Below are 12,424 nucleotides of genomic sequence, written 5' to 3'. Positions count from 1 at the left end.
GTTCACTTGAAAATGAAGGGCATTTTGGCCAATCCGAATTATTTTTTGTTTCTCTGAGAAAAAACAATAAGGAATTTGCAGATGTGGATAATTTGTACTCGTAGTATTCATCATCATGAACTCATGACTGCAAACGGCTCTCAAATTGGAGCGAGAACGAAGAAGTTATGACTTAGATACCTTTCTGTGTGTTCTGGTCAGCTGAAGTACTATTGAAGAATCGTAACCATTGGATTGGAATTAGAGAATGGATCCTCATCATAGGGTTGAGTTCAAATTAAAAATGTGGATTCCTCACTTTTTAAAGTTAGATTCTTCTTGGAAGAATCTCAGCCATCTATAATACTTTATGATCTGCGATTAATATTTAAGATGCCTTGAAACCCAATCAAACTGTGAAAGGTGTCAAGAGCCTTTTCTATGTGAAGTTTTGACCATTGGATAAAAACATCTCAGGGTTGTGAGGTGAAGTTCTTGGTACACTATGATACACTAGAACATCCCTATCTATAGTGGGGGGACATGCAATTAATGCTCCACTTTTGTACTTTTATGAAGTTAATCTCAACCTTTCATGGTTTGGAAGATTGGACGCTTGAAATTGAAGATTCCTATTAAGCCAATAGTAGTTTTTGGTGGGAGATTCCTGATGGTTCTCTATGCTTCGCATGTGTACGGTTAAAACCCAAAAGATTCTATTTCAAGCTCTCTTATTAGGTGATCTTCAAAAGATCATATCTCCTTGATCCCAACTTCGATTTGGATGAACTAAATTGCAGATTTTTCATTACCCCGACCTCTACAGGCCTAAGGGAAAATGATAAAGAAAGGAGTAGTACATGTGGCCAAATTTATGAGTTGAAGCTCAAGATGCCTTAGGTTTTGAAAGCAAAATACATAACCTCGTGTACTTGGTCCATAGCCTCCATTAGAGGTCTTTGGAGTTGCTGGAAGTTAGGGTAGCATCCTCCATTGGTAGTAGCTAAGAAAAAGAAAAGGGAAGAGAAGAGAAGAAGAGGAAAATAGATAAGGAGTTTTCCCCTTTCTTTGTGTGTGTATGCCTCTCAAGAAAGGTTTTCTCATGCCCATTAATGGAGATTGGTCATTTTTGTTGAGAATATTACCTATCCATTAAAGTTGTATTTACAAAGAAGACAAGAAGAGGAGACGTAAAGAGAGAAAAAGTGAGTGTGTGTTTGTGTGTATGCCATTGTTGAGCCATTGAAACTTTTACAAGGGAAGAGAGGAAGAATAAAGAAAGAGAAAGAGAGGATGTTGTTTTTGCCATAGTAAAGGAAGAAGAAAGAAAAAAGAGATGGATCCTTCTTGTTGTGTGCATTGAGATCTTCTACAAGTGAGAGAAGAAAAGAAAAGAGAGGAAAAAGAAGAAAAAGGAAGAGAAAGAAATAGAGGAAAAGAAGAGAGAGAGTGTCTGTATCACACAGTCACTGCCAACGGGTTCTATAGTGCACTTGAAGATTACAATTTATCTATCAACTTGGGAGAGGTTGAAGATTCCAATGGACAATCAAAAGTCTTGATTCCATGTTCGGAAACCAGTGATCATAGACATTGCATGGTTGTAAGCTATTCTATTCTCATTGACTTGTGCATTTGATTTACTGTATTTCTATTGCATGCTTAGCTAGGTTATATATATTTTCATAGACTTATGCTATGTGAGATTTCATTATAGGGCATTGATATAATCCCAGCCCTTATTTTGTAATTGGTGTTCAATGGGTACTGGACATAGGGACAATGTGTTCTGGACATAGAGACAATGTGTTCCTTGGTAATTACCATTACCTAAACCTTATTTTCTGTGGGTACGGCCTCTCATATCATTATGAGAAAACAGTTGAAGGCCTAGGCTTTATACACCAAAGATGGGAATTGAGAATGTATCCCTTGGCTGTGGGTATAGTCAAAATTAGTATTTGAGTAGATATTGAGCTCGACAGTGGACATTACTCCTTGCATATAGGCAATTAGCTGAAGCACGTATTTCTTGTGTTGTGGTTATGTATGCTCGTATTATATTGTGGATTTGAGTGCATGTCTACAGGATATATGTGTATATTTGATAGACCTGGCCACTTGGTGGTGCAATGTGGATGTGTATACGATTATGTATATATAAGACAATGACTGCCATATGAGGTTGTGGGATAGCTCTAGACCGCAATATAGTTTCTGTGAGTAAGCTCTATGCAATATTGAGATTAGCCAATAGTATACACAACAGCTCTTGGCAGCAACAATAGATTGTATGTGCATCTATTAAAGTGCTAGCAATGATTGCCATGTCGAAGGGTACAATTAGAAAAAGGAAAAAGAAAATTAAACATTGATTCACCCCCTCTTAGTGTTAGCCGGGACTCAATATGAGAACCATTGTCTCTGTTACACAATTCCAAAGAGGACCGTGATGATAAAATTCCCGTGTGCTTCATAGAACAACCCAATTCAAGCATCGTCGTCATGGTTCTCGATTTTAGTTCTCTCCTTTGTTTGAACCTTTGTTTATGAGTTCTAGGGCTTGGATTTGTTCCTCAAATCCCATGCATGTGAGCCAAATCCTCCCCTCTCTCTCTTTCTCTCTCTCTCTCTCTCTCTAGAGTCCAAATAGAAAGAAATGAAAAGTCATCTCGATTTCTTCTTCGGAGATACACTTTTCACTATTTAAAAATCCTAACAGAGGGTTTCTTTTGGAACAAAATACAGGACATTTTTTGTTAACAAAACTTTTGCTAAAGAAGATGATCAAAACGTCTGGCCAAGATGATCGATAAATTTCTCTATTCTCTCATAAGAATCAGGTTCCAATACTAGTGTCTACTACTCATTCAATGCAGGAAGAATACATTTCATCGTGTTGGAAATGGGACAGAGACGAGGAGAGGGTGACCAAAAGGTTAGAAGAGCAGAGGTAGAGGAGGAATTGGACAACGATAACGGAAAATGAAACTTGAAAGGGAGAGGGAGTGGGAAAAGCAGAGGGTTGGCGAGGAGGAGAGAGATTTCGGAGTGAGGAAGGAAGAGGGAGGGGTAATTACGAAAAACATTCACTTAAAAAGAAGGTGAGTAATATAATTAACGGTAAAGAAGGAAAGACAAAAATGGTTACAACAATCAATTACCACCTTCTTACAAACAAATTATCTCCTAGATAAATACCAAGTAAAAAAAAAAAAAAAAAATGCAAGTAAAATAGATAAAACAATGTTAAGAAATCACAAGTACAAAAAGAAAGAAAGAAAAAAATGTTATAGAGATCTTAACTATAAATAAACAGAGCCTTAAGGAAACTTCCTGATAGTCTAAAGTTTTCTCAAGGCAACTCATTTTCAATATTTTCCATCCCATGGTAGCTTATATTATCTATCTCATCCCCCTCTCCATCATACCTTGTGAGGATTCTATTATTTTTTGCCACATCTGCAAATGTAGAAAGCTATCTATGAAAATTGCTAAGAATGCAATCAAGAAGAGCATGACATCCTCTTCAATGTCAGCCTCGAGTCCCATTTGACATTTATTATGGAAATCCCAATTGCACCCCAAATTCAAGATCTTTCTATGGAAGCTCCTCAAGAAGAAACTGGCCACCAAGGTCAACCTAGCAAAGAAATTTTGTCTTTACACTACCTATTCATTTTGTCAATTAGGGTGTGAATCGGATTGGCAAATGTTCTCGTCTTGTGATTTTTCTAAATGCATATGGGCTGCTACTAATTTAGGTCTCAGATCCCTGATTGATGATGAGAATAATATTACAATCCTTTTTTTTTGGAGACCTTACTTTCTTCTTCTTCATTACCAACAAAGGAATGGGGAAGTTTGCGCATTTTGCAATTACTTGCTACTTTATATGGATCAATCGCAACATAGTGCTTAAAAAACCTTGCCCCAGTCCAGATCATCCATAATATCAACAGATGGATACATGATTTATCACTCGTCGATCTACTTCCACCCCAACCCACCCTTGCCTTTCCGACTCCTGATTCACCCCATCGCAATCCCATTTCTTGGCTTCAGATGCTTCAAAATTGAAGCTCTATTTGTTTTCTCATTTTTGATTACTTAACTATGGAAAACTTTCCTTATATTTTGTTTTGATAAATCCACTCGGTAGAAGCGATTATCCATTTCCCTTGACCGAAAAAAAAATACACTGAAAGTCATTTGGTTGAGAGATAGATCGACTACCAAATTTGACATATGACCTATAAAGGAAATGCCAAGTGACTAACATGGTAGAATGTCATATCATCTTTGTCCATATGACAAAAAATAGTTTGCATTTAGAAAACCTCTATCCTTTCCCCCAAACTGATAAGATAAAAGGTCTACCCTTGGGTTTCACCCCCTCCCCAACTGAGGCCCATGAGTTGTTTTCAACCACTTTTGGCCACATCATTTAACATGTAGTATAGTTCCTTTTGGTAAAAATTGGAGACATGAGCGGAAGAGTGTGTGCCTACTTACTTTCTGAAACCCAAATGATTCAGTAGAACAAATGAAAAAAATATTAAGGGCGAGGATCATACCAGGCTGCGTGGCCCCTGCACTAGTGTGAGGCCAATATAACACCCTTAGGGCATCTATAGGGGTTGAATTTTCGCATTTTAAGTTTAACTTTCTTAGTCTATGTATGTAATCTAATCTTACCTGGTTTGCGCATAATATCTCCCATGTGGTTGATAAGGTTATGGTTGTTGTTGTTGTATCTCTCATGTGGTAGAACAATGAAATTAAAACTTCCTTATTCACATGTCAATTTCCACTCTATTTGCCAAGTGGTAAAATAAAGCATTGCAAAATCCTAGGACAAAGAAAAAGTTCATTTTGCATGGACCTCTTAGGGTATAATGATATAGGGATGTGAAAAGTTGGCCCCCAATTGGTATACTCGACTTGAACTGATCAGTTGAAGTCTAAATCCAAACCAACCAGTGGAAACTCGAGACGATCCGACCAATTACTAAACTTGTCAGGCTCAAGTACTGATCAATTAATAATCGTGTGGTCCCATTGCAATTTAGGGGCCCAACGATTGTTGACAGGGAGGCTTGGGACCGACTGAATAATTTACCCGATAGAAAACTAATCGTTTATAGCACAATTAGCTCATTAAAATCTATTTAGCCCGATTACGCCCTGTTTAAGGACCTTTTATCGCCCAATAGTCAATTAGCCAGTTTAACCCTGATTATAACCCGTTTAGCCCAATTTCTTTGAACTCAATTATAAATTGGAAATCGGCTAACTGAATAGAAACGTGTCTATGTTAAGGTGTACAAGACTCGATTACTTAAACATGTGAAAATGGTGCAGAGCTTTAAATTGGTGGGAACCAATTAAGCCAATCAAAGCGACTAGTTGGCACCCTTATTAGAAATACATAAATTGGATTTGAGGTTAATATTTGAAATATAATCAATACGTATAATTTTTTAAGGGAAATTATTAACATAACAATTGTCTGTTATTTATCCAAACGTAACAAGACACCAATTACCCTTTTAGAACTACAATAGGGATGCGATTGAAAATAAATTTATAAGGATAATTAGGGAAAATCACTTTCACTAGAATCACTACTGATAATAAGGAAAAAATCGATAAAATGCAAGAGCTTTAATTAGCTTTCATAATGAGGGGTTAAAGCAGAACTCAACACAACCCATCTTCCCCAAACGTCTCTCTGTTTCCAACTATGAACCAATCCAACGACTCTCTTGTTTCTGGGGAGGTAATAGTCCTTCTACCTCTCCCTCGTTCCCTCGACTCCCTCCTTCCTTCTCCCTTTGTTTGTTGACTGTCCTCCCATGTCTCTCGTTCCCTCATTTCTAACCCCTCATTCCCGTGTTCCCTCCACACCATGTGACGATCAGAGTTATCGGACTCTATAGTGAGGCAGTGGGGTAGCACAGTGCAACAACCGAGTCATCAAACTCTGCAACTGAGGTAAGAAATTAGAATCGCTCTCCCGCTCTCCTCCAACAGGAAGCCTGTAATCAGACTGTATCCCATGTATGATAGTATACTTCTCGTTCTCCAAATCGAATATTATGTATTTATCCTCTACAAAATCCTTGAGTTGCCTTGAGATTGGAAATTTATGTGGGGATATCGGTTGCATAGGTACATCATGTATAGGTGTCCCCAACCTATCAAGCATCTGATGATACTATCTTCACTGCTTGATCTTGTGGTTTAATTGACCTATGTGGCCAAACTATGAAATTACCTACTCTTGATTCCCCAAAAAGCATCCATTCGTTGAGAACCGACTTATCATGCTTCTGACCAAGTGAACAAATGTGATGTTCATGTTAAGTGTTGAAAGAAAGATCTAAACTGCAACAAAGGATATTAGCAATCAACTAAGGAATAAACGCCACATTTGACATACAACTCTTATTTGATGGTAATTATTGCAGCAATGAGCCAAGTTTGTGGAAAAAATAGCATTAGTTCATAGTGAGACACAACTCTTCTTTTTCACATTATGAGATGCTCTTTTCTTCTTTGTTAGCATAAGAGGTAACCTACTCTAGTGACATATTGAATTGGATTGTGAGCCTTAAGCTTTGATTTTTTGCTAATCACTTTCTAGTTCATATTGTTATCGCATTTAATATGTTAATGATTATTCGCAAGAAAAGAGCATTATGCAACAATGAACCATCAATAAACTGATAATGGTGCTAAAAATGGGAACACATGCCATAGAAAAAGAAGGGGGGGGGGAGAATTATGTTATTGGATTGTTTTCCCACTGTAGGTCAGTAGATCAAACAAAGAAGCATAAGGAGCAAGGGAGGAAATTCCATATTGTATTCCTCTTGTAAGTGCTCTCATTTACCCTCTTTTATAATTCTTTAGCTCAAATTGGTAGAGCACTTGAGGATTACCCAATAAATGGTGGTTCAGATCCATCAAGACTCATTGAATTTTTTTTTGTCTCATTTTTTAAATTCTAGTGGCATGAGTTCAAAAGAGAATGTGTCCGAGGATCCACTTGGATTGGATTTCTGAATCTTACCATCAAGCCTACTTTAGGCCTATTAAACATAGTGAAAACATTAGATTTTTAAAAATCACACTCAAAATGGTACTTTGACTTCAGACCTTAGGTTGTTAGTCTATGGTGTAGGTGAGCTCTACCATAGGCTACTCCACACAATATCTAGGTTTTTTTTTTACCTACAAGTGCGCTTGAGAAGAAATGGAGCTTCAAAAATTGATGTTGAAGTGTCATTCTTCAATCTTTAAGTATTTATATTAATGTTGAGGCAGTTCATATGAGATTTGACAAAGAGAAGCACCAAAAACCTTGGTTGGGAGGGTTTTCTTTCACTTTTGAAGCGAGACATTAGAGATTTTGACGAAATGAAGAGATCGTGAGTCGAAATAGTGCACTAATTAAGGATCAATCCAAGTCAAATCTAGGAGCAACATTGGCTAAGAATCCGTAACTATAAGTGGAGCCGAGCAGTGCCCTTGTAAAATAGGCCTCGAGTTGAAATAAAATCGAAACATGAACCCGAGATCTTGGTATCATCTTGACGAGATACCCCCCCTTCACCTCTCCTAAGGTGTCAATGGACTTGTAACCTTACTTTTTTTTTCCCCTTGTTTGATTCTAAAAATTATTTGATACAGTACTTAATGTGGGGGTAAAACAAGGTTTTCAAAAAAATGAAAGTCATATAATGCAGTTCCTATGTGAAATAATAGATTTGCCCTTATTGAAAAAAACTTCATCAAATGCTTTTGGGAATTAGAGAAGGGGCAATTAAATGAAGGTTTCAAGTCACAAATTTGATAAAAAAGTCCAAATTGCACATAAATATGCCTAAATTTAATTAAGTTTGACCATAATTGATCCACATTATATACAGAAACCTAGATTCGCAAATCGAGCTTCTAAGTTCAAAACTTGATGACTTAAATAAGGCCATCTAACATATCTGCTCTGGTTTGGGCTTCTGGGTAGATTAGGAAGCTCCCATAGGTTGGCTCGGTTGGGTACCTTGTTGGTTCACACCCCTGCAACATGATTCTTTTTAATTATAATATATATATATATATATATTATCAATGTAAGGTGAAGCCTGTGAGGATGTTGAAGGTTCGAGAGATTGTTATTTATTAAAACAAATCTTAATTGATTTTAATCGATTTAAATGGTTAAAATCAAACGATTTCATGGTTTCACCATAAATAGCTGGCTGCAGTAAATCATTTCAATTTAATTTTGACATTGTCATCTAAGAGTTCCTAGTTTTAAGGTGGACAGATAATATTTACCAAAAAAAAAAAAGTGGATAGAGAAATCTGCAACTCCTCTTCTACTTTCCTATTTTAGGGAAGTGGGGGTCTCTTTCTAATCTCTAGTCATCCAAGGTAAGTTAGTGGTCATTTGAGGTTTTGATGGTGTGCTTACATTAATGGTAGAGAAATGAAGCTAAGTTGACCATCCGATTTTTATTTAAGCTCTCTGCAACAGTTCTCTACTTAAATCTCTTGCACATTTATTTAAAGGGGATGATTATTACTGAGAAATCAGGCATTTAAACCCTTCATCAATAGCAAAAACCATGAATGCCTTGAAGTTTGTCCTTGTCCTAGCCTTCACATTGGCCTTGTCCAATCCGTATATTGTTGAAGGAAGATACTTCGTGTATGTTATAAACGACTTGGGTTCGAATCAGATATTGAACTTTCATTGCAAATCCAAAGACGATGATCTTGGCCCACATACACACGGGTTTGGTCAAGAATTTTATTGGAGTTTCAATCTCAACTTCTTCGCTACCACTCTTTTCTGGTGCAACATGCAATGGAAGAATAAACAAGGTAGTTTTGAGATCTTCAATAGTAGAGAAGAATAGTTTAAGTGTGGGGATAGCTATGATGGGCATTGTTATCGAAAGGTAAGAAAGGATGGCATATATTACAACAAGCATAGGGATGCAAGAACCTATTGGAAGAAGTATTCATGGTAGCTTTTCTAAGGACATATACTTTTTCATACATTATGAACTCTAATGTTTGAATAACTATTATGCAAATCCATCAATAAAGGTTTTTGGTACCTCATGTTTGAGATAATATGTTTGGAGTACTCTTTTCCATATTTTCAACTTAACATGATGTAACACAACTTCCAAAAACCCCTTCCCGCAACTGCCACTATCTTCTCCTCTGACGGAATAGATGTGGTCTGTCAACAAAGAGGGTCAAATTCAGCTTCCACCTCCATCTTCAAAGAGTGGAGCACTGTCTGACGGTGGAGGCTGAATTTGACCCCCCAAACTACACGAACTTTATTGCTAGTAAATCAACCTAGCAGTCTTTAGTTGGCCTCATTTGTGAAGGTAGATAGAGAAGGTGTATTTTTGTTTTTTCGATGCTAATTCAAGGGCCATGCAAGACCTACTGAGGGGACCGCAAGAGGGCCTCTCCGCCACACTTCTGCAATGAAACACTGCTACTATTTTTTTTTTTTTAGGAAGATTGAACCAGCAACCTTCAGTGGGCTTATGCTAGAGTCCAAATGCATACCTGCCTATCATTCAACTAGAAACTCATCTCCTGATAGCACTTTTTGAGGAATCAAATCAGATCGACCATAATAAGTTGGGTTGGATTGGATTAGATTGGTATCGATCTTGTCCGATCCTGATTCTTGGCTAATACCATATTGCTGGATTGGAATGGATAAAGGTTGATAAGGTTAAAAAAAAAAAAAATCAATTTCTTTGATACAATCAGGGGGTCTTTTATCAGTCCATATCGGCCCTATCCGATCCTGAGACCAATTCAAATATCTCAAACCATGCCGGACTGATTAGGTGACTTGGAGCCATAGGACTAGAGACTAAGGTTGTATTTGGTATGCATTCTTGGAATGCATTATGGATTGTGAAAAATAGTGTCTGGTAAGCATTCCATTCTCAAAATTCTAGAAAACGGTCAAGAATGCATCCCATTTTGGATTTTGCATTCTCTATTCTCCAACTCTTGGCATAGCCTGATGAAAATAGCTTCGCCACTAATCTTTTGAAAGGCACCTTCTCTCCCAAATAATAGCGTCTCATTCTTACAAATCTCCAAAAACTGCTTCTTTCACCCCAAGTCTTTCTTTTTCTCCTTCTTAAGATCTATTCTCGAATCCAAAATCCAGGAATCTCCTGTTTTCCTTACGATCTTTACGGGTTTGATGTAAACAATACTATCTAAGGAACCATTCAAAATTTTATATTTTTATTTGTGAGTTATTGATGTAATATTATCTGGGATTTTCATCGAATAGATTCCCACCCATGAGGTGTTTGATAAAATGTCTGAGCATTCTCAAATAAAAAATGCATTTTAAACAAACATTTTATCCAAACAATGTTCTCATTCTTAGTTAGAACACATTCTGTATTTTCGAAATGGAAATGCACATTCTCATAATGAGAACACATACCATTATAAGAATAGACTAGCAATGGAAGTTGGAAGGTAAAGTCCCAAATATATAGAACAAGATGGAGAGAGACAAAGTGAGAGTATGCAAGATTTATTTATTTATTTTTTTTAAGGTTAATTTTTTGTGTTCACATGTTATGTTTTAGTCTATTGCCAAGTGGCAAAAGAAAAGATTGCAAAACTTAGGGACCATGAATAAGTGCATTATTCATGGATCCCTAAGGATGTATAGATATACATAGAAGAGTAAATTGAATTTTGGTTGTAATTTAAAATACGATCAATACATATAATTTTTAAAGGAAACGGGTTTACTGCTAGGGTGCATGGTCCCTGCACCAACTAGAGTCCAATGGAAGCACATGCATGGACATCCAAAGGAATGGTTGGGTGGTCATTTTAACGCCCCATTTAAGAGGGTGCAGGGGTTCTTTTTCTCATTTTTAAATAAGAACTATCAAAGTTTTATGTCACTATTCTATGTGGCACAAATGAGTGTACAAAATAGGTAAGACAAGAAATCTTTCACACACACACACCCAAAAAAAAAAAAAAAATCTAACCCAATTGAGGGAGTAGTAAGAAGATAAGAGAGGGATTGTAGGAATAAATGAAGAAAAGACTGAAATAGGACCAAGGGGGATACAAAGATAAATTTTAGGCTTTATCCAAATTGCGTTAAGAGAAAACTTATTTTAAAGAAAGATTATAAAAGGTAAAAATTAAAAGAAAAATAAGTAAATTCTCTCTCTCTCTCTCTCTCTCTCTCTCTCCTGAATTTTGGATATATATATATATATATATATTATCCCTTAAAAATATGGACACTGTTTTCACCTCTATTTTTTTTTTTTTTTTTTTTTGTAATCCATAGAGTGAGATTGGTGGGGATTCTATTTTTTGTTTTCTAAACAAATATTGGATGGTGTTTTCTCCTCTAAGTGTTCCAATTTTTAAGGGGAGAGGTAAATCTCTAGCCACTCTTCTACTTTCCTATTTTAGGAGGGTGGGATCTATTGGCTTAGAAAAAAATATCCCTCGTCTTGTTAGCATGAATGGAAACTTTATCAAGTTTTCCTTGTAGTAGGGTGGGTTGCTGTAATCTATGTTCATGGTGTTTTTCAGCTTGCCTTCCTTAACTCTAGTTTTGCAAGGAGTGACAAGAATCAAAGGTTCGAGGAATCATTGAAGGAGTGATGTAGGCCAAGCGATTAGGCGCCATTACCTCGATTGACTACGAAGAGGTGGTTCACTTGTTTGAGAAGGATTAGAGTTTAAGGCCCTGGGAGTTGTTTAGTTTCTAATTGGATTTGAAATATTTAAGTCGATGTTTTGTAAATTTTAACTTGGTGAAACAGTGTAAGATACTCGTGATGGTGACTCATCAATTAGTTACCCTAGCTAGAATTGACCAGTTATATAATGAACTTTTAACTGCCTCCATCCCTTAGGCAATGTTTGACAACCTAAAAAAGAAAAAAAAAAAATTAAAAATTTTGAATTTGAGGAGAGAGATAGACACATTAAAAAATCATTGTGTAATAATGATTTTTGTCTTATTATATATTTTTTTGTACTATTTTTTTTCTTGACACAAAAGCTAAAAAAAAAAAAAAGAAAAAGAAAAAAAATACAAAAGACATAATAAGAAAAAAATCAAAAGTACGCAATAATTTTTTATGTGTCTATATTCTCTCTCCTTAAATTCAAATTATTTTTTCTAGACTACCAAACATAGTCTTAGTTTTTAATGCATTTTCTTTTTGTAAAATCCTGAACCAGTTGACACCCTCAAGAGTAGGGGTGTCAATTCTAGGCTCGCACCGATAGGCCCTACCGAGCTCAACACATTTATGGCCCGACCTAGACCGGCCTGATTAATAAACGTGTCGGGCTCGATCAGGCCCGACTGGCGCCCAACTTGAACCGA

The sequence above is a fragment of the Macadamia integrifolia genome, unplaced genomic scaffold (genome assembly GCF_013358625.1).
Source record: "Macadamia integrifolia cultivar HAES 741 unplaced genomic scaffold, SCU_Mint_v3 scaffold_3A, whole genome shotgun sequence".
Classification (NCBI taxonomy): domain Eukaryota; kingdom Viridiplantae; phylum Streptophyta; class Magnoliopsida; order Proteales; family Proteaceae; genus Macadamia; species Macadamia integrifolia.
The sequence above is the reverse complement of the archived record's forward strand: the minus strand, read 5'-3'. Positions refer to the sequence as shown.